A 23,023-nucleotide genomic window follows, 5' to 3' on the forward strand; every position below is an offset into this window, starting at 1 on the left:
TGTATGTAATATATTTAAGAAATATATTAGATATAAATATATTAACTTTTAATATACATATACAGACAAATATCACATACATTCCTATTTATATCCCTAGTATTCAACATAATGCTCGGCATATAGCAAGCCCTTATAAATGTAAGAAAGCATTATAAAAAAGTAAAAAGGAATTATAGCACCAAAGAATTGAGGACTATAAAGAAGTCAAATGTCTTTATATCATGAATGCTGAAAAAGAATTGGCTGACATTTAATATGGCAAACAACATCATTAAAAACAATCAAATGAATTATATTTTAACATATGTAAGTTTGTGATTAATGTGATAATTATAACAATTATATTATACTGACTCAACTGAATCAATTTCTTTGTACTATCTGATGAGGAGAGGGGAAGAAGGAATTTTTAAAAGCTAGAGCAAACAATTAAAACTCAATCCTGAACTATTTTTAAAAGCAATTAGCAATAAGAAATTAGAAACAGACAGAAAATGACTGATATAACCGATAATAATTCTCTACAGAAGTTCAATAGATGCAAATCTATTACCACAGTAAGGCCAAAAGAGCACAAAAAGTACTTTAGTAAGAAAACATGACTGTCTTGCCAAGTGGAGGCAGATGGCAGCAAAACTAGTTTAAAATATAAACCTCACTTGTAAAATCCTTAAAAGAAATGATAATGGATTATAATAAACAGTATACAAAATTCATCTGGAAGGACAAAAGGTCAAGAATATCAAGATAATTACTGAAAAAATGTGAAGAAAGATGGCTTAGCAGTACCAGATCTCAAACTGTACTATAAAGCAGTAATCATCAAAACAGTCTGCTATTGGCTAAGAAACAGAATGGTAGATCAATGGAATCAATTAAATACATAATGTACAGGGGTAAATGACCATAGCAACTTAGTGTTTGATAAACCCAAAGACCCCAGCTTTTAGTCTAAAAACTTACTATTTAATAAAGACTGATGGAAAAATTAGAAAACAGGAAGGCAGAAAATAGATATAGATAGACAAACAGTTTACACACTTATACCATGGTAAAGTCAAAATGAGTATATGATTTAGATATAAAGAATGACACCATAAGTAAATTAGGGGAATAGTTTACTGTAAAAGGGAAAACAAATTATGGTTTTATGGACTGGATATGTATTCAAGTCTGGGCTTTACTCCAGAAGGGCTCCAGAGGCCCAGCCAGAGCCTAACAGTCAATTAACAAGGGGTTTAGCCACAAGGATTTCTCCCAATCAAGGGAGCCTCCCAGAGGCTAGTACCTCCTGGGAAGTTAAAGGAGTCAGCCTTCTTCACTCACCACATGTAGTTATAAGAGAGACTTTTAAGAGCAGTCTCACTAATGTCTCAGGGTCCCAGCTCCAGCCCTCCTCCACATCCAAGCAATGAACAAGAAGAGAGAAGCTAAGCTCACTGAATTCTCTTTTAAAGGGGCTTCTTTTGCATCACTTCCTGTGCCTTCCTCCTAGTTTAGTTTTGTCCAATCACAACAGACACTTTTCTTAGGACTGCCCAGGAGGCAGTCAGTAAATTCTGAATTGTCATTCACTCTAGCACATGTGGGTCACAGACCACCCAACTTGTGAGTTAAGTGGAGTTGTTTACACTTTTGGTGATTAGATTTCAGAATGGACAAGGTAATTTAATCTCATTATCACATTATCTGACAGTTCTATGGAAAAGGGAACAATTTATAATTAAAGATATAGATCATTATAAGATATAAAATGAATAATTTTGATTATGTTAAATTAAAAAGCTTTTATACAAACAAAAACAATGAAACCAAGATCAGAAGGGAAACAATAAACTGGAAGAGGGGGAAGGGATTTATAGAAAGTTTCTCTGATAAAGGTCTAATTTCTCAAATTTACAGAGAACTAAGTCAAATTTAGAAGAATACAAGTCACTATTCAATTGACAAATGGTCAAAGAATAGGAACAAGCAATTTTCAGGTGAAAAATCAAAGCTATCAATAATAATATGAAAAAATGTTCTAAATCACTCTTGATTAAAGAAAGGAAATTTAAAACAATGCTAAGGTACCACCTCATACCTATCATATTGACCAATATGACAGAAAAGGAAAGTGATAAATGTTGGGAGGTGATGTGGCAAAATTGGGGCACTACTGCATTGTTGGTGGAGTTGTGAATATTTCTAAAGATTATGGAGGGCAATTTGGAACCCTAAGGGCTATAAAACTGTGCATACTCTTTGATCCTGTAATACCCCTACTAGATCTGTATCCCTGAGAGATAATAAAAAAGGAGAACGGATCTAATTGTACAATTGAAGGAACGTCCATCAATTGGGAAAAGGCTGGAGAAATTGTAGTACATGTTTTGAATTACTATTATGCTATAAGAAATGATAAGCAGGATGACTTCAGAAAAAGCTGAAAAGATCTGCATGATATAGACTGACTGAGAGGAGGCAGCTAAAGCATCAACAGCAGCAATAATAGGAGTAGCAGTGGCAGGAGATCCAAGGTCCAAAAGAGAGAAGGGAGGAGTCACATGGTCCATAAAAGATTATAGGGGAACCCTGTATGGGTCCTCTGTGCAAGACTGGGCACCATTCAGCAACTCCACAGCCAATTACCCAGTTCAAGACCTTGGACCCACAAAGGAGAAGAGAAATTGTAGTCACAAGGAATGAGGGGTTCCAGTGTAAGGAAGAGTAGAGGTCCTAGTTTCTAGCCCCATTCCTATAGAAGAGATAACCTCTACTACTGGCAAGTGCAATGAAGCATGAAACCTTCTTAGGTAAGGCCAAGAACAAAGACCAGAATAGCAGTCACTAACCCTATGGATCATACCACCATGAAAACACTGAAAACCTACAGACCTGCCCTGAAAATAAGCAGGGCAAAAAAGTTTGAAGTTTAAGGCAATGGCTCCTACTACTTCCTCCATAGATAAGCAGAGCCCAACTCTACTATAAAATTAAAAGTCCAGAGACATACTGGAAAAAAAACTTAACAATTCTGTTCAATGCACTGATTAACTGCTATGAAGTATGCTAGGCATCTCCTAACAGAGGTGAGGACTTACAAAGTAGAATGAGACATAGGGTTTTGTACATAGTGAATATAGGTTTTTGTTTTTTGTTTAAGTTTGGTTTTTTCTTGCCTGGATTTTGTTACAAGAATTTTTTTCTTTTTTCTCTTTCCATGAGGGCCATGAAGAAGGAAATAGGAATTTTTTAAAAATAAAAATTTGTAAATTAGATCTGTATTGATATCTAAGTTTAAATTTATTTGTTTTTTATTCTTTATTTTTAGAAAAATTTTCCATGGTTACATAATTCATGTTTTTACTTTACCCTTCACCCTTTCAAGCCCCCCGACCCTGACCCCCTGTAGCTAACTCGTATTTCCACTGGTTTTAACATGTGTGGTCAGTCAAGACTTATTTATATATTATTGACAGTTACATTGGTGTGGTCTTTTCGGGTCTACATCCCCAATCATGTCCTCATCAACCCAAGTGCTCAAGCAGTTGTTTTTCTTCTGTGTTTCCACTCCTGAAGTTCTTCCTCTGAATGCGGGTAGTGTTCTTTTCCCTAAATCCCTTAGAATTGTATTTGGTCATTGCATTGCTGCTAGTACAGACATCCATTACATTCAATTTTACCACAGTGTATCAGTCTCTGTGTACAATGTTCTTCTGGCTCTGCTCCTTTCATTCTGCATCAATTCCTGGCGGTCTTTCCAGTTCGCATGTAATTCCTCCAGTTTATTATTCCTTTGTGCACAATAGTATTCCATCACCAACATATACCACAATATGTTCAGCCATTCCCCAATTGAAGGGCATACCCTTACTTTCCAGTTTTTTGCCACCACAAGAGCGCAGCTATAAATATTTTCATACAAGTCTGTTTATCTATGATCTCTTTGGGGTACAATCACAGCAATGGTATGGGCAGGCATTCGTTTATCGATCTTTGGGCACAGTTCCAAATTGCCATCCAGAATGGTTGGATCAGTTCACAACTCCACCAGCAGGGCATTAATGTCCCAATTTTGCCATATCCCCTCCAACATTCATTACTCTCCCCTTCTATCATTTTAGCCAATCTGCTAGGTGTGAGGTGGTACCTCAGAGTTGTTTTGATTTGCATTTCTCTAATTATTAGAGATTTAGAACGCTTTCTCATGTGCTTATTGATACTTTTGATTTCTTTATCTGAAAATTGCCTATTCATGTCCCTTGCCCATTTATCAATTGGAAAATGGCTTGATTTTTTATATAATTGATTTAGCTCCTTGCATATTTGAGTAATTAGACCCCTGTCAGAATTTTTTGTTATAAAGATTTTTTCCCAGTTTGTTGCTTCCCTTCTGATTTTGGTTGCAGTGTTTTTGTTTGTACAAACCCTTTTTGATTTAATATAATCAAAATTTATTTCACATTTTGTAATTTTTTTCTAACTCTTGCTTGGTTTTAAAATCTTTCCTTTCCCAGAGATCTGACAAGTATACTATTCTGTGTTCACTTAATTTACTTACAGTTTCCTTCTTTATATTCAATTCATTCACCCATTCTGAATTTATCTTGGTGTAGGGTGTGAGATGTTGATCTAAACCTAATCTCTCCCATATTGTTTTCCAAATTTCCCAGCAGTTTTTGTCAAATAGTGGATTTTTGTCCAAAAATTGGGCTCGTTGGGTTGATCATACACTCTTTTGCTGACATCACTTACCCCAAGTCTATTCCACTGATCCTCTCTTCTATCTCTTAGCCAGTACCATATTGTTTTGATGACAGCTGCTTTATAGTATAGCTTAATATCTCATACTGCTAAGCCACCTTCCTTCACATTTTTTCATTATTTCCCTTGATATTCTTGATCTTTTGTTCTTCCAAATAAACTTTGTTATAGTTTTTTTCTAATACAGCAAAGAAGTTTTTTGGTAGTTTGCTAGGCATGGCACTAAATAAGTAAATTAATTTGGATAGAATGGTCATTTGTATTATGTTAACTCGTCCTACCCATGAGCAATCAATGTTTTTCCAATTGTTTAGATCAAGTTTTAATTGTTTGGAAAGTGTTTTGTAGTTTGTTTGTTGTTTTTTTTTTTTATAATTCCTGTGTTTGTTTTGGTAGATAGATCCCCAAGTATTTTATATTGTCTAGGGTTATTTTAAATGGTGTTTTTCTTTCTACCTCTTGCTACTGTGATGTGTTGGAAATATATAGAAATACTGATGATTTATGTGCATTTATTTTGTAATCTGCAACATTGCTAAAGTTGTTAATTATTTCTACTAGCTTTTTAGTTGATTCTCTAGGATTTTTTAAATAGACCATCATATCATCTGCAAAGAGTGATAGCTTAGTCTCCTCACTGACTATTTTAATAACTTCAATTTCTTTTTCTTCTCTTATTGCTACTGCTAGTGTTTCTAGTACAATGTTAAATAATACAGGTGATAATGTGTGGGAGGCCAGTAAGAGAAACAGAGTCTTAAATAGATGAAAATCTGAGACTCTTCTTTTGACCCCTTTTATGATCCACACCTTTTCTTATTGAAAAACATTATAGCTTCTAGGAAAACTCTAATTTCTTAGTAAACCAGCACTTAATGAGTTAACAGCCTTTTTTCACTCTGAGTAAAGCTGCAGCTGTGGGTATATCTCTAACTGCTCCAGGCGTCCCAAGGTCACAGAGTGGCAAGCTCAGGCAAAATAACTTTTAGATAAAGTGAGGCTCATTTTTAACCTTGAGACTTTTTCTCATCTGGCATTAACTTCATAAGAAAAAATTTTGTAAAACTATAACTTTATTGTTTCCTTCTTTATATTTGATATGACATAATTTGTGTTTCTGTGCAAACGCAAAGTTTCAGGGGGGTTCTTTTGTGTGAAATGAGTCTTGAAGTATATATAATAAACTCCATGCTACAAGAGAGAGCTGGAAGAAGCAGCTATGAGCTAACAGAAAGATTTTCTGTGTCCAGTTTACTTCTTTATCAACTAAGCTGTCATTATCAGATTATCAGGAGATGACAGAAAGACCTCAAGAATAATGGGCATCCTTGTTTCACTCCTGATTTTATTGGAAAGGCTTCTAATTTATCCCCATTGCATATGATGCTTCTTGGTGGTTTAAGATATATACTGTTTATTATTTTTAGGAAAGGACCTTCTATTCCTATACTTTCTAGTGTTTTCAATAGGAATGGGTACTGTATTTTGTCAAAGGCTTTTTCAGCATCTATTGAGATAATCATGTGGTTTTTGTTGGTTTGCTTGTTGATATGGTCAAGTATGTGGATGTTTTTCCTAATATTGAACAATCCTTGCATTCCTGGTATAAATCCCACCTGATCATGATGGATAACCCTCTTGATCACTTGCTGGAGTCTTTTTGCTAGTATTCTATTTAAGATTTTTGCATCTATGTTCATTAAGGAGATTGGTCTGTAATTTTCTTTCTCTGTTTTTGATCTACCTGGCTTTGGAATCAGTACCATATTTGTGTCATAAAAGGAATTTGGTAAGACTCCTTCTTTGCTTATTATATCAAATAATTTGTATAGTATTGGGATTGATTGTTCTTTGAATGTTTGATAGAATTCACTTGTGAATCCATCATGCACAGGCGATTTTTTCTTAGGGAATTCTTTGATGGCCTGTTAAATTTCTTTTTCTGATATTGAATTATTTAGGTATTCTATTTCTTCTGCTGTTAATCTAGGAAATTTATATTTTTGCAAATATTCATCCATATCACCTAGATTGCTAAATTTATTTCCATATAATTGGGCAAAATAGTTTTTAATGATTGCCTTAATTTCCTCTTCATTAGAGGTGAGGTCTCCCTTTTCATCTTTGAAACTATTAATTTGGTTTTCTTCTTTCCTTTTTTAAATTAGATTAACCAGTACTTTGTCTATTTTATCTGTTTTTTCAAAATACCAGCTTCTGGTCTTATTTATTAATTCAATAGTTCTTTTACTTTGGATTTTATTAATTTCTCTTTGATTTTTAGTATTTCTAATTTAGTTTTCATCTTAGGATTTTTAATTTGTTCATTTTCTAGTTTTTTAAGTTGCATACCCAATTCATTAACCTCTGCCCTCCCTAATTTGTTAATATATGCATTCAGTGATATAAATTTTCCCCTTAGAAATGCTTTGGCTGCATCCCATAGGTTTGGGTAAGATGTCTCATCATTGTCATTGTTTTCAATGAAATTATTAATTGTTTCTCTGATTTGTTCTTTCACTAAATTATTTTGGAAAATCATATTATTTAATTTCCAATTAGTTTTTGATTTGCCTGTTCATGTGCCCTTACTAATTATTATTTTTATTGCATTATGAGAAGGTTACATTTATTATTTCTGCTCTTTTGCATTTGTTTGCAATGTTTCTATACCCAATTACATGGTTAGTCTTTGTGAATGTACCATGTGCAGCTGAAAAGAAGGTGTATTCCTTTTTGTCCCTATTTATTTTTCTTCACATATCTATTAAATCTAATTTTTCTAGGGTTTCATTCACCTCTCTCATCTCTCTTATTTATTTTTTGGTTTGATTTATCTAGATCTTATGGGGGAAGGTTGAGGTCCCCCACTATTTCCTCCTTGAGCTCCACTAGCTTCTCCTTGAGAAATCTGGAAGCTATCCCATTTGGTGCATACATATTGAGTACTGATATTTCTTCATTGTTTATACTGACTTTTTTTAGGATGTAGTAACCTTCCCTATCTCTTTTAACCTTATCTATTTTTACTTTGGCTCTTTTAGAGATCATGTTAGCCACCCCTGCCTTCTTTTTTCTCATTTGAAGCCCAAAACATTTTGCTCCATCCTCTCATTTTCACTCTGTGTATGTCTGTCTCATGTGTGTTTCTTGTAGACAACATATGGTTGGATTTTGGTTTCTAATCCATTCTGCTATTTGCTTCCATTTTATGGGCGAGTTCATCCCATTCACATTCAGAGTTATAATTATCAACTGTATATTCGCAGACTCTCTCCTAGTCCTGTCCTTTCTTCTTTCACTGTTTCCTTCTATACCATTGTTTTGTTTTTCATCAGTTCCTATAATCCCCTCCCTTGTTGTACTTCACTTTCTCCCCCCCTCCCTTGTTATTCCTCTCTTATTGTTCTTTAAAGCCATACCATGCTCCCCCCGCAAGCCCTCTCCTTCCCTAGTATTGCTTCCCTCCCCACCAGTCTGTTTGTTACCCTTTTACTTCTCTATAGGGTGTGAATCAATTATCTGCCCCGATGGATGTGATTGTTCTTCTCTAAGTTAATTTCAATGCACTTAAGTATTGAATATTTCCTCTCTAACCTCTTTACCCTTACAGCGTATGTTTATTTTTCCCTGTTGGTACCATGCATTTCTTTATGGAATATAAATTTATTCTTTTTTGTTTGTTTTCTTATTTTTCTTATTATTATCTTCTTCCCCCCCCAGTTTTGTATATATTTATACCTACATACATACATACGTACATACGTACATATATACATACATATATATTTATATATTGCTTGACATTTCATCCTATACAGTATGTCCCTGTTCCCTCTATGTAAACTTCTTTTAGTTACCTCATTGGTAATAATAATTTTTAATATTTGCCAATACCTTCTTTTTTTTCTTGGGATATAAATTGATTGAACTTGTTGTGTCCCTTAAAAAAAAGAAATTTTTCTCCTCCCCCCATTTTCTTAATTACCTTATGTTGATTCTCTTGAGTTCTGAGTTTGGGCAGTAAACTCTCTGTTTAAGTCCGGTTTTTTCTTGATGAATGTTTGAAAGTCCTCAATTTTATTGAATGACCATACCTTCCCCTGCAATAATATAGTTAGTCTTACTGAACAGTTGATTCTTGGTTGTAGACCCAGTTCTCTTGCTTTCTCGAATATTGTGTTCCATGCCTTCCGGTCCTGATATCTGAATGACTTCTTTTTAGTAGCTTGTAATATTTTTTCCTTGGTCTGGTAGTTTTTGAATTTGGCTATAATATTCCTGGAAGTTGTCAGCTGTGGATTAAATATAGGAGGTGATCTGTAGATCCTGTCAATTTCCACTTTTCCCTCTTGTTCAAGAATTTCTGGGCAATTTTCTCTGATAATTTCTTGTAAAATGGTATCTAAACTTATTCTTTTATCATGATGTTCTGGTAAACCAATAATTCTTAAGTTGTCTCTTCTAGCTCTGTTCTCCAGATCTTTGGTTGAATCAATGAGGTATTTCTTATTCTCCTCAAATTTTTCATTTTTTAAAATTTTGTTTAATATATTCTTGCTGCCTTGTGAAGTCATTTGCTTCTAGTTGTTGAGTTCTGTTTTTTAAAGACTGAATTTCATCCCTGGCTTTTTGGTCATCCTTCTCTTTCTGGTCTGATTTTCTTTGTAGATCATCTGTTGCCTTCTTTGCTTCATTTTCAAGCTGGCCAATTCTGGCTTTTAAGACTTTATTGTCTTGTTTTAGTTCATGTATTTCCTTTTTCAAATTGTCTTCAGCCTCTCTTGATTGCTTTTTGAGTTCCTGAAGTTCTTGAGTTAATTGAGTTTTAATTGAGTTAATTGAATTTTGAGATCTTCCAAAGCCTGTGTCCAGTTCACTGGAACTACTTCCATTTCTTCTATTTCTGTTTCATTTGCTCTCTTTTCACTTCCTTGAAAGAAGCTGTCAATTGTCATTTCTTTTTTCTTTCTTACTCATGTTTTTTCCCTTCCTTCTTTTGCTAGTTTGAGCAGATGTATTTAATGATCTTTGATGAAAGATCTTCCCCCAGCTGGCAATGGAGGCATGTAGTTACTTTCTCTGCCCTCTGAAGACTTCTTGTCTGTCCAATGGTTGGGATTAATCCTCTATTGATTGGATTAATCTTAATGCTTTATCTGCCCTGAGGCTAAAACCTCAATGGCAGGGAAAAACAAACAAACAGACAAAAAAAAAAAAAACACCAAAAAAAAAAACTTGGAGGGACAAGAAGGAGCCTTTTCACTGAACTGAGCTCTCCAGCAGTGGGGTTCCCCTGTGCTGTCTGCTGTGTTTGATCTGGTTTTCTTTCCTCTTGAAGCCCTGCGTTCTCTATCTTGGTATGAGGAAGCCAAGCTGTCTGTGGTCTGGGGTTTGGCTCTTTCTAAGCCACCATCTTCTGGGAGTTTTTGCTGTATTTCTCTGGTTTTCTCCTCCAGTCACCTCTCCAGTGCCTGTGTTTAACTCCCAGAGTCCAGTGCCAGCAAGGCCCTCTCTCCCAACCGGTGCGCCCAAACTGAGATTTCCTGGGCCACTGGAGACTCCGCACAGAGCATGGGGGAGGTGTCCTGGGATCCTGGGATTCCCCTTCTATGCCCTCAGACCGGACAGTTCAAGAATTGAAGCCTTTTTCTTGCCGTACCTCTTTAGTTATGCTGCAGTTGGGTTCCCCCTGCTCCGTCCTATTATTAGATTTGGTCCACTTTCTACTCGAATAGCACTGTTTTCTATCTCAGTGTGTAAGGGTGCAGAGGTTTTAAGATTCGCTCCATCTAAGCCGCCATCTTCCCGGAGAAAAATCAATATCTAAGTTTATTAAAGACTATTGTTTTCGTTTCTGATAGCTGATAAACCAAAATACTATTAAGTACACTAGACAACAGTATAATTTATAAGTAGTTTTTCTTTAAGTGTAAAAAAAAGCAAGCACAAGGGAGCAGCTAGGTGGCACAGTAGATAGAGCATTAGGCCTATAGCAGGGAGGACTTGGGTTCATATCTGACCTCAGACACTTTCTAAGTGTGTGACACTGGGCAAGTCACTTAACTCTGTTTGTCTAGCCCTTACTAAGACAAAAGTTAGGGTTAAAGGTAAAAAAAAAAAATAAACACAAGTTTATGCTCTACTATATTTATTTTTTTTTTGTTTTTGATTTATTTAATTCAAAGATATTTTATTTTCCAATTACATGTAATAATAATTTTCAACATACATTTCCAAAATTATAAGATCCAAACAGTCTCCTTTCTCCCTTCCCTCCCCCCTTACTCAGAAATGGTAAACAATTTGATCTGGGTCATACATGTATTATCATGCAAAACACAGTTCCATATTGGTCAGTGCTGTAAGAACATACTCATACAAAACCAAAATCTCAAAATAAAATTGTAAATACACTGATGTGAAAGACAGTATTCTTTGATCATCCATCTCATTCAATTCATCCATTTTTCTCTGGAGGTGGACAGCATTCCCCATAATAAGTCTTTCAGAATTGCCCCAGATCATTGCATTGTTGAGAGTAGCCAAGTTTTCACAGATAATCATCATCCAATATTGCTGTTACAGTATACAATGTTCTCCCAGTTCTGCTTATTTCACTCTGTTTCAGTTTCTGCAGAACTTTCCAGATTTTTCTGAAATCATTTTGCTCATCATTTCTTATAGGACAATAGTATTCCATCACCAACATGTAGCACAATTTGTTCAGCCATTCTCCAATTGATGGACACCCCCTCAATTTCCAATTCTTTGCCACAAAAAAAGAGCAGCTCTAAATATTTTTGTACAAGTAGGGCCTTTCCCTTTTTTATTATCTCTTTGGGTTACTGACCCAGTAGTGGTGTTACAGGATCAAAGAGTATGTAAGTTTTATAGCCCCTTGGCCATAGTTCTAAATTGCCCTCTAGAATGATTGGATAAGTTCACAATTCCATCAACAATGCATTAGTGTCTCAATTTTGCCACATCCTCTCCAACATTTATCACTTTTCTTTACTGCCAGATTGACCAATCTGATAGGTGTGAGGTGGTACCTCAGAATTTTTGAAATTTGCATTTCTCTAATGAAGAATGATTTAGAACAATTTTTATTTGATTATTGATAGCTTCAATTTCTTCATCTGAAAATTACTTGTTCATATCCTTTGATCATTTACCAATCTCCATTAGTTGTTGTTTGTTTGTTTTTTTAAACCCTTACCTTCCGTCATGGAGTCAATACTGTGTATTGGCTCCAAGGCAGAAGAGTGGTAAGGGTAGGCAATGGAGGTCAAGTGACTTGCCCAGAGTCACACAGCTGGAAAGTGTCTGAGGCCAGATTTGAACCTAGGACCTCCCATCTCTAGGCCTCAATCCACTGAGCTATCCAGCAGCCCCCCTCTCCACTAGTTTTTTTTTAAAACATTTATTAATATTCATTTTTAACCTGTTTACGTGCTTCATAGCCCTACTTTCCCCTTCACCCCCCCGCTCTCCCACCCATGGCCAACGCACATTTCCACTGGTTGTAACATGTGTCCTTGTTTAGGGCCTATTTCCATGTTGTTGTTAGTTGCATTGGTATGGTCGTTTCGAGTCTACATCCCCAATCATGTCCCCCTCAACCCATGCATTCAAGCAATTGATTATCTTCTATGTTTCCTCTCCTGCAGATCTTCCTCTGAATGTGGGTAGCGTTCTTTACCATAAATCCCTCAGAGCTGTCTTGTGTCATTGCATTGCTGCTGGTGCAGAAGTCCATTACATTCGATTTTACCACAGTATATCAGTCTCTGTGTACAGTGTTCTTCTGGCTCTGCTCCTTTCGCTCTGCATCACTTCCTGGAGGTCTCTCCAGTTCACCTGGAACTCCTCCAGTTTATTATTCCTTTTAGCACAATAGTATTCCATCACCAGCATATACCACAATTTGTTCAGCCATTCCCCAATTGAAGGGCATACCCTCCTTTTCCAGTTCTTTGCCACCACAAAAAGCGCAGCTATAAATACTTTCATACAAGTCTGTTTATCTATGATCTCTTTGGGGTACAAACCCAACAATGGTAAGGATGGATCAAAGGGCAGGCATTCTTTTATAACCCTTTGAGCATAATTCCAAATTGCCAGCCAGAATGGTTGGATCATTTCACAACTCCACCAGCAATGCATTAATGTCCCAATTTTGCCACATCCCCTCCAGCATTCATTACTCTCCCCTTCTTTCATTTTAGCCAATCCGCTAGGTGTGAGGTGGTACCTCAGAGTTGTTTTGATTTGCATTTCTCTAATTATTAGAGATTTAGAACACTTTCTCATGTACTTATTGATACTTTTGATTTCTTTACCTGAGAATTGCCTATTCATGTCTCTTGCCCATCTACTATATTTATTTTGATGGGGTTGGGGAGTTTGAATATAATGCTAAGACAATTTAATTGGGCTATGAGTCCCTCATAAGACACTTATACAAATCACTAAGCTAAAAATAAAGTTTAAAATGTTAATTTAATTCATCATTAATGGAAATTAACACCATTATATATGAAATTATAAATCAGTATGAATATTTTTATAAAAGTCAAGCCCATAAGACAGACAAATGTTGTAGAAAGGACACTTATTCTGGTACAGATTGGAGGGAAAACATGCTTCAACTCACATATATAAAATATGTGAAATGTGTGACTAAGTCTAACTGAAACTTGATCTATTCCGGTCTTTTAAAAGATGGGTTGATGCAGGCATGGTTGGGGATGTAGACTCAAAACGACCACACCAACGCAACTATCAATCATATGTAAATAAATCTTGATTGATCACACATGTTAAAACCAGTAGAAATGCAGGTTGGATATGGGGGGGGGGGGATTGAAGGGGGGTGAAGGGGAAAGTAAAAACAAGAATCATATAACCATGGAAAACTTTTCTAAAAGAATAAAATATTTTAAAAAAATTTAAAAAGGAGGTGTTATTTTGATAACAGAGGAAGGTTTGTAATAGACCAGCCAGTGATGTACTGAGTACAGTCTAAGTCTGAATGAGTCTATGATAATTGTAAAAAAATCAAAGAGTAGCAACACAATGAACTCTACATGGAAAAATGTTTTTCCCTTAAGAATATTGTTTCCTTTTCATCACTTCCAGCAAATAGGTGGAATTTAATTCTAAATACCAATTTCTGTATTATTTAAAGTTGTTAGGGCTTTTTATTTAATTTGTAACTTTGAAAGCAATTTCCATTATATAAAAATCTGTGATCAATTATGTCAATGTGTATTATATGTCTGCATCTATTTACCCCACGTTAGAAAAGAGAAATAAGGGAAGCCTGTGACTAACGGGGGGGGAGGGGGGGGAGAAAGAGGAATCTAAAAAGAAATAGGACATAAATCTCTTTCTGAACATTACTGACTATTTCTAATGAGATGCTACAAGAGATCATAATTTTATTACAAAAAGATATGCCTGTAATTTGGGGAATAATGGCTAAAATAATTGTTGTACATGAATGCAACGGAACATTATTGTGCGCTAAGAAACTATGAATGTGATGAATAAAGATCAGGATGAAATTTAAACAAACTATCAGTGAAGTAAGTAGAGCCAGAAAAATTATGTGATATATGAGAAATATATACATATATATTTCTCATAAAACAATCCAAAATCATAATGAGCAAATGAGTCCTCAAACAAAAAGTATGAGGAAGAGCTCTCCTACTGCCTCATGCCTTGGTAGAAGGTCCACAGATATAGAACAATTTATTTGCTTTTAGGTTCTTTTTTTAATGCATTAATCATTCTATCGCTCTCTGTCTCTATGTCTCTCTCTCTCTCTCTCTCTCTCTCTCAAAAAAAAATATGGGAAGGCTGAGGGGAGGAAACATGGCTAAATTTAGGTAATATAAAAAGAAAAATGTCAATAAGCATTTATTTTTTAAAATGCATTCCCTTATAACAATGGTACAGCAGCTAGTTGGGGCTGCTAGGTGGTATAGTAGATAGAATGCCAAGTTAGAAAGATTCATCTTCCTGATTTCAAATCTGGCCTCAAACACTTACTAGCTATGGGACCCTGGGCAAATCACTTCACCCTATTTGCCTCAGCTCCTCATCTTGTAAATGAGCTGGAGAAGGAAAGAGTAAATCATTCTAGTATCTTTACCAAGAAAAACAAAAATGGGGCCATAAAGAGTCAGACATGACTGAACGATAACAACAAAGGTAGTTTGAAGTGTCAGTATTCCTATTTTACACATAAGATACTGGATAAAAGACCTGTTGAAAGGAAGATCTGAGTTCAAATCTGTCCTCACACACTTAACCTTTGTTTATCTCAGCTTCCACATCTATAAAATGGAGGCAAATCATTATATTTACCTCCCACAGTTGTTGGGAGGATAAAATAATATCGTATTTGTAATATTTGTGCTAAGGCACAGTGCCTGACACACAGAAAGTAATATACAGATTTCAGCTAAGAAATAGCTTATAAAAATATAAATGTAGGGATTAAAATTTAGAACTCATTTCTCCAATAAGATCCAATATTTTTTCCACTAAAAGGAAGTTAACCCCCCTCCTCATAATTTCCCTGTTTCCGTTACTTGTAATGTTTTCACAAATGTTTAAGTTCAAAATCTCAATCAAAATTGACTCCTCTCTCCTTCAAATTCAAGAAGTATTGTCAATTTTTACCTTCTAATTTTTTTCTGGAATATGTCCTCTTCTTGCCACCACCATAGGCCAGATTTCATTAACTCATATCCTTAAAATTACAAAAGAATATTGATTTCCCTACTTCCAATCTCATCTTCCTCCTAAATAAACCTATGCCTTATTATTATACTTATCTTCTTTAAAAACACTATATCATGTAATTCATTCCAATTAAAAACTTTGTATGGTTCCCAATTGTATCTGGGACAAAGTTTAAACTAAATTGCCATTCAAGGTAAGACTTCTTATAAGGGTATCAATTAGAGCTCTATTACATTATGTTCACAATATCTTCTAGTAATGATGAATATGTGTTGAATGAATACAGAAATAGTATCTTTAATTTTTATTCTTATACTTATACTTGTTTATTCCTTAATGGCTAATTCAATATAAACTCCCTAAGGCTAGGGACAAGGTTTTGTACAAACTTTTTAACATTCTACATGGCAGCAAAGGAAAGTAATGGATGTTGGAGGGGATGTGGCAAAATTGGGACACTAATACAATGCTGGTGGAATTGTGAATTGGTCCAACCATTCTGCAGGGCAATTTGGAACTATGTGCACAAGAGCTTTAAAAGACTGAATACCCTTTGACCCAGCCATACCACTGCTGGGTTTGTACCCCAAAGAGATGATAAGGAAAATGACTTGTCCATAAATATTTATAGTCATGCTCTTTGTGGTAGCAAAAAATTGGAAAATGCAGGAGTATACATCAATTGGGGAATGGATCAATAAATTGTGGTATCTGATAGTGATGGAATACTATTCTGCTAAAAGAAATAATGAAATGAATTCCAGGAATTGATGCAGAGTGAAAGGAGCAGAACCAGAAGAACATTATACACAGAGACTGATACATTATGGCACAATCAAATGTAATAGACTTTTCTACTAGCAGCAACGCAATGACCCAGGACAATCCAGAGGAACTTGGGAGAAAGAATGCTATCCACGCCTAGAGAAAGAAATGCATTAGAAAAATATATGATTGATCGCATAGTGTGATAGGGATATGATTAGGGTTTTGATGTTAAAAGATCACTCTACTGCAAATATGAATAACATGGAAAAAAGTTTTAAACAATGATACACATATAACCCAGTAAAATTGCTCGTCAGCCTTGGGAAGGGGAAGGAAGAGAAGGGGGAAGAGAGAAGGGGGTGGGGCATGAACCATGTAACCATGGAAAAATAAGCTAAATTTTAAAAAGGGGGTGGGGCAAGAGTACTGAGTCAGCATATATAGTTTCTGGTTCAAACTCTGCCACTACCTGGCTATGAAACCTTGTACAAGTCATTTCCCTTCTAGGGTAAGAGTTCAGTAGTATATAATCTCTTAATACCCTTCCAGAACTAAAATTCTGTGGTTGAAATTGAGATAATGGCAAAGAAAATCTTTACACATAGATAATGAGGGAAATGGAAAAGTCTAGAAGGGGAAATAAATGCCTCCTAAAATTTCCATTTAAGAAGAAAAACTGAACAAATTAACAGCCCTTTCCAGAATCAGTAGCTTTGAGAGATGAGGAGCTATGGCTCCACACTGAGTATAGAATAAAATTCCAGCAATATATTACAAATGCAAGTCAAATAAATAAGATTCCCTTTTGGTAACTTGCAGGCTAGAATTCTAAATTAAATATGCACTTTTGATAGTCACATAATTTATATTACTGTGCCTTCTTTTGAGGGAAAACAGCTTTCGTGTGGAACAGAAAATATATCATTTTTGAAACTCCTATGCTATTCTAGGACTATGAAGAACCTAAGAGATCTTATGCTGATCTCATTTTTAAAAGACAAGATTGTTGATTATTTATGTGTGGAGTGGAATTCTGGGTGGAGGAGGGGCTCATACCTCCAGAATCACTCTAGTGAGCAGACAGGAGACTTGATAAGATGCTAGCAAAGAAAAGCTGCTTTATTTGGAGAAAATAGCAGACAGCAGGGAAGTGGGGAGGAGGGGGTGAAGGGAGGGGAAGGGAAGGAAAAGGATTCTGCCCACACAAGTGGCTTGCTAGGGGCATTCTTCTAGGTAAAAATCACAGACTTTTATAACAATCATGACACTATGTTCACAGTCTTGAACACATGATTTTCAATGTTACATACCCCTTAAAGACCCCCATGATCAAGAAAACCTGTGACTATCATGGGATTCCCAGGCTGGGACCATAATGATACTTTTGAAACTCACTGTACTTTCCTTCCTTCAGCTTATCTTATAGAGTTGGCTTTCTTCCCAGGGTACAGATAAACTCTTCTCAAGGTTTTTGAAAATAGGTCAGGAAAACTAGAAGTTTTATGGAGTAGGGGTGGGGGGGTGAGGGGTAGGACAGGCAGTTTTAGTCTAAGGAATAGTAGCACTAAGAGGTCTTGAGAATTGGGGTTACTACTCAGAGAATTACACACTGAATCTCATCCCACAGTCCTCCCTCTTTTTAATGTCAGAGTTGTGTAATTCACACCTGCCTCAGTTTCCCCTATATGCAACAACAAAAACTAATGACATTGATTAAGCATAATTGGATACTCTTCATCTTCAGAAATCATCTTCATCTGGACTCTGCTCCTTCTATTCCAGCATGCTTGCAGAATCTTGGGGGTGGGGCCCTCTTACTAACAAAAATTATTTTGCAAAGCTAACATTTTATGAAATAAATTTTACCTCAGGTTCTATAAGAGATTCAAAAATCTCTGGGTCCCTAATTTTTAGACTAAAGTTTAGCTTCTCATAATTACTTCTACTTATTTCTATGGAATATCAATTACAGATCATAAAAAAAATCTCACTTGTCTAAACTTATCCACAGTTGATTCTAATTTCTTCTACTAGTCAACTTACTTATTTAGAAAATGGAAACTTTCCATCTTACAATTTACACCCTGTGCAATTATCTTTATTGTTAAATTATCTTTAACTGTTCTTACAGTTCTTTCAAGGACACAGAATGAGTAGGTCAACACTGTCTGACTTCACATAAGGTCAGAGCTATCACTGGCTCATGCCATAACTGTTTCACTCAGGGACCATCAGAATCCAGTATGTCTTACCAAGTTAGAAGGATTCTACCTCAGTTTCAGATTGAGACCATCCTCTCAACTTCCTATAAGGACTTTCACTTATCCTCTGAGTATCTTCTTATTCTCTTCCAATGGTGGTTCAATTATCAAAAGCCATATTTGAAATCAAAGTTCACTGTAATTTTATGTGCAATTCCCATAACCCTTTGTCTTAAATGGCAAAAATCTTATTCATCATAGTTGAGAGAAAACCTTTTCTCTTAGTATTCCAATTTCATTCATTTTCCATAATTTCAAACAAGCTTCCTTAATTTACTTGCTTATTTATTCTAATGGTTTCTAAAATTTTTACCTCAGATTTATCTAAAATAAATGTTCTTCTCCTTAACTTCTTCATACAGTAAGTGGCAATTCTTTATCTCTTTATTCTATACCTTATTTATATTTTCCTTACCATGGTCTTCAAAGACTTTCTCTTACTCTATCCACTTAAACTTCTTCAATCTCTAAACATTCGTTATTTTTCCTCTCAAAATCTCTGCTTCAAGCAGAATCACATTCATTATTTCTCTTCTAATACCTTCACATACCTACTTACATAGTTCTTACAGCATGTCTGCCTTCTGGCTCTCATAAAGGGGTTCCATATTCTATTATATCTCCTATACCTTATGTCTTTCATATGCTTATTCTACATTTTTCTCACCTTCTACTACTTGCTTTTGTCATCACTCAACTTCCACCAGGTTCACCTGCTATTAGTGGTTCAGGAGAGCCCTGATTATCATTCTTCTTGTCAATTGCATCATCATTCACATACATAATTTACAAATCATATCTTTACATATTGCCTTATTCAATTCAGCTCAGAAATTAGATTTCTTCACAGCACAAATTAAATAAATCCTTTGTGTTCAAACAAAATTACATTCTACAGGCCAATAGATTACATTTAGATCCATATTTACATTCAGTAATAAAATCATTTTTACTCAAAAGTACATATTTTTTAACAATTCATATATCCCAATTGGTTACAACAAATGTTTACAAATTCAGAAATCCTTTTTGCAATATCCCAAACTCTTAATACATATTTCATTTCAAATTTCCAAATTTAAAACTCTTCCCCAATGTTCATTACATTTTCACTTGTTAATTCAATAGCACATATACTAGAATAACCTTTTCGCATTCTCTTTTGTCTATCCAAAACAGAATCTTCTCCATATTATATCACATCTTCTTCTTCTTCTTCTAAGCTGGTACTAAATTCTGATTCACTTTACACTCATTTTATTAAACCTTTAACTTCATTAAGCAGCCAGCACAGCACTTATCAGGAGTTTGCTTCTTCAAAGCAAAAATCCTTTCTGCATCAGGCTAGCTATTAATTACATTCAGTCAATTCTCAAATTTTGTTGACTCAAAAAACAAACATTTTAGGTATGTCCAAACATCCAAATTTCAAACCACTGTTCATTTCAAATCTCAGTGAGAACTAACAGTTCTCTCAACATTAAGTTCAAAATCAAACTTATACAACTGATAGACAATTTCAACACTAAATCATCACTTTACAGTCATTTCACACAATTCCACAGGTACATTTCAGAATCATTTGTGATTTTTTCAAAATCATATAGATAAATCTTAAAAATTAATCCTAATTAAAATACAATCAAATTGTGGGATCAAAATCTCCCTTCTCTTGTTTTAATCTCCCCTATTATGCTACCTCAGTAGCTAGCCGAAAAAGGGAAAAAAGGAAAAATATTGACTAGATCTTTTTGCCTTTGTCCTCTGTTAAGCATAGAGGGCAAAGTTCCTTTTTCACTTAGTTAGACAGTCTTAAAGCTTAAGAGGCCCAAAAATTCACATTTCTTTTTGAATCTCTCGTATACATTCTCTGGTCTGCCCACTCTCCCACTATCCAAAATGATGAGGGACAGAGAGAAACATATTTACCTCAAAATCACTTAGAGGTTTCTTTTCCCAACCCTCCTTTTTCTATGTACACAATGACAAAACAGGGTCACAAATGACAAAAACAGATAAAAAATGGTTAACATAACTCCTTAAAAGTATGCCTCAAAAATCAGTGTTTGGTGATGAGGACAAGAAAACTTTCTTTTTATCCCAGTCACTATAAGTCTCATTTTACAAAACTTAGTCTCTGGGGATAGCATAATAAGAGAAGATCTTTTGCCTGTATCTTTCAGGAAAGTGGTTTCTACTTCCTGATCGCTACCTTTAATGTTATCAAAGACTCTGAGTGGGGAGTTTTCAAAGAGCTCCTGACTCCTTCAGTCCTCCATCTCAAAGAGGAAGTAATTCTCTGCTCTTTTTCTCATTTGGGTAACTTCATTTGGTGTCCTTCCTCAACACAATTGCAATATGTAAAGGGCAAGTATTTCTCACTGATCATCTCTTCCTTTCTTCCTGGAACTCATTCTTCTCCCAATCTGTCCTTCCTTCCTCACTTCCTCTTTCACAATTTGTATGAATTTAGCATATTTTTCAGATTGTTTCATGACTTGGGCATATAATTTTTTTTCATTTTTTCTTATTCTCTCCTTATATATACTAACTGGGCTTGCTGTGATAATTCACTTAATGGCCTGAGCGGCCACTCCTATATCTTCTGAAATTTTCTATAGATGTCTGGCTAGGAATTAGTTACGAAAAAAAAATTTTAACACATTTTGTCCAAAAGGCTCAGTCATATCTAAGCCACAATATTTGCTAAATAAGTTCTCATCCTTCTGTTTTGCCTCACATATCTTATTTAGATTCTGACTTTGAGGTACTGCGGTCCTTATCCCCAGCGTTATCATTTTCGTAAGGTCCCTCAGGGGTTTTTACAGTCCCAGTTAGGGTTTTGAAAGGGGTATTTCTGCTCAGCCCTCATTTTACTTGGGACTTTGGAATGCTCATAGTCCCAGACCTTTATAGTAGCTTGCCTAATCTGTGTTTCTCCTTTGAAAAAGAGGTGGTACAAAATTGACATCATTTCAGTCCATGTACATATACTTGGTCCCAGAAACAGGTTAAATTGCTCTGCTAGCCCCATTGGGTCTTCCAGCAGGTTTTTAATTTCTCTCTTAAATTTCCAAACCTCAGAGGCACTGAGAGGGGTGTTAATATATCCTACCCCTGTTCTACTGGCCCTTCTCTGACTGGATACTGTTTAGCATGTCTCCCAAAAGAGAAATTCATTTTGTCTAATAAGCTCTTAACTTTTCTATTTACATGTTAACAGAAGTCTGGAAGAGAAGGAGCTGATGGAATTATAGGTGCCACAGGTGGCACTAGTATAGGCTCTGGCTCTATTTGGGGTACCAGTACTGGCACAGGAGGGACAGGAAGAACAAGTGGTGAAACGGTAGATTCCAGTACTCTATTTTCCTCCTCTCTTTCTCTTATCACCAAAGTTTCTACATCTGGCTGCTATAATGCAGCATGTGCTATCTCCCTATCATTTACAAATTTTTTCCCCGATAACAGTTTTATTTAGGTTCTCACAGACCGTACAATCATTAGATCCAAATTTTGGCCATAAGATGTGGGTCTGTGTGTCAATCTCCAGACCTGACCACTGAAAACCTCAATACTCAAGGAACGTGCCTAGGTCAAAGTGTTCATATCAAGGGAAATTTTTCCAAGTGTCCAATTTAGCTCTTAAAGGACTATCCCTTCGAATTGTGCTTACTTCTCTCTTGTATGAATCCATGTCCTCTATTTTGGACTTCTTTTTCTTCTGGGCTGATGTTTTTTGCTCCATGTTTCTGTCTTAAAATTTCTAATCATGCCCAATTAGAAATTCCCTTTCTCCTGACTTATCTCTTTCTCTGAAGCTCCACACATACAAACAAGAGCTTCTCTCATTCTTGGCTATTCCTCTCGTGGAAATACAGAACCATGATAATAAAGACTCCCATTAGCTTTGCTTAGCCTTAAAAAAAACCTCCTGGACTCTACCACTCAAGCCCCGTCTATTCACACACAAGCTTAGAGACAGAGAGAGAGAGCGAGAGCGAGAGCGAGAGCGAGAGCGAGAGCGAGAGAGAGAGAGAGAGAGAGAGAGAGAGAGAGAGAGAGAAGAAAGCAGCATGCTTAACCTCTCCTAACCCACACAGATAGGTCTTTTCAAGAGGACATAAAAACGAAATCCAGACAAATGAAGGGACCCCATAACAGAGCACAGAATTAAAGGTACGTGGGATATAGGCATTTCCATGCCATAAGGGGGTGAAATAGCTCTCATTAAAACATGAGCTGAACAACACCCCCCACACACATACACATACTACCTACAGTGCCAAAGCCAGCTCACAAGAGTTAGAGCAAGTTTCAGGCATTCATTAAGTTCTTGGCAGCTACCTGGGATCACCAGGGCCTGCTCCTGAGAGCAGCAAGACCTAAGACCACAAGAGGCTAAAGAACACGAACTTTGAACACAGACCTTGAGCTCAGGCTCAGACCTTAACCACAGGTGCGAACCTTGGGTGGGGACCCAGTGC

At 35.8% G+C, this 23,023-nt stretch overlaps 1 protein-coding gene across 1 annotated transcript in view; it reads right to left on the minus strand.

Annotated features, from left to right (window-relative positions):
• TBCD (tubulin folding cofactor D) overlaps positions 1-23,023 on the minus strand; it is a 522,548-nt gene that overhangs the window by 277,868 nt on the left and 221,657 nt on the right. The window lies entirely within an intron of this gene.

Source organism: Gracilinanus agilis, chromosome 4, assembly GCF_016433145.1.
Source record: "Gracilinanus agilis isolate LMUSP501 chromosome 4, AgileGrace, whole genome shotgun sequence".
NCBI classification, from domain to species: domain Eukaryota; kingdom Metazoa; phylum Chordata; class Mammalia; order Didelphimorphia; family Didelphidae; genus Gracilinanus; species Gracilinanus agilis.